Below are 1473 nucleotides of genomic sequence, written 5' to 3' on the forward strand. Positions count from 1 at the left end.
TTGTAAATATTCATTCAATTTTAATTAATATGTCAACCCAAGATTAAAATGTTGGTGGGATTCACCTTCTAGCTTGTCAAGCAGCCGTAAGTTTCGTGATAAAGAAGTGTTAATTTATGCAAATGAACGCAAATCACCCGATTTCCTGGCTTCTCTTTCCTCCCGATTTCAAAATTTCCAAAGAATTTTGCTCCACTCTGGCTGGGTCAAATTTTCTGAAATTTTCACATCATGTTTTTTAAATGCTCTTTAAAGAATCGATTATTTTGTTTGGCAATAAAGTTCCTACATTTTAAATAAGAGTCGTTTGAATTTTACTAATCATGATTTTAATCACTTTTTTGAATGTCAGTTTTTCAACCCATGCCATTTTAGAATGAGGATAGATAATGCAAAATAAAATAGTCGTTTTTTTCTACATATACTCTTCTTTCAAGTTAAATATTACATTTCAGAAAATAGTGTCAAGTTTTTGACTTAAATTAATTTTTATCATTAATACCAAAATTGAGGTTTTTTACCTCAAATATACACTCACTTCATCTTTCGAGTGAAGTACTGCTACCATACTAAATTTTAGAGTCTCTGCTTTTTTAAAATATATAGTATGAGGGGGTTTCCTTGTCATCTTTGATGAGAAATATTGCTTTGAAAAAACTGTGTTGGCAACATGCAGCTTCACCTTAACTTCACGCAGTGATGAAATGTTCACGTTCTCATCGTACAATAACACAAAATCAAAACTTTGAACAGAAGATTGTTAACGTAAATGAAAAAATGTTTGAATAAAATGAATTATTCATTTTTTACCAAATTTGACATTATTACATTAAAATTTTCAGAGATTAAAAGCTTTATTTGCTGGAATATTTCAACCTTCCAGTATTGTCAATTTTGTAAAACTTTTATAAGTAGGTCATACATGTCTCGTACTCTTAGCAATATATATTTTTTCGGTAAGTCACCGTGCTCTGGCACATTGTAACCAGGAATTCACAATTTTCATACCATCTCAAAATCGTCATTTTGGGTGCTCTTCAGCGGGTACCATTGACACGGCCAGATTTGGATTAACTCAAGTTAGCTTAGACTGATAAATCCAAAAAAGCCACTGATGCATTTAAAAATGAATCAATTTAAGAACTTGCCTTAGGAAAATGGTCCTACAAACTGCTGACAACATATTTATAAACCACTACAGAATAGTTAATGCCTGCGTCACAAAAGGTAGTGTCAACTTGGAACAATACATGTTCATTTTTTCTGCGCGTACATCCCTAATAAATGTTTAGCTATCATTGGGGGACTTGAAAGCTTTTTATCATATAGAAGGGGGAATTTAAAATTTTTTGAAGGTGTTGAGGAGGGATTTGAAAAAATAATAAGATTTCAATCACGATTCCTCCGGCCATCACCTCGGTATTTGTGAATGCAGCGTTGGGGTTTGTTGTGAGTACAACCTTTCTGAACTGA

Source organism: Ptychodera flava, chromosome 18 (assembly GCF_041260155.1).
Source record: "Ptychodera flava strain L36383 chromosome 18, AS_Pfla_20210202, whole genome shotgun sequence".
Lineage (NCBI taxonomy): Eukaryota > Metazoa > Hemichordata > Enteropneusta > Ptychoderidae > Ptychodera > Ptychodera flava.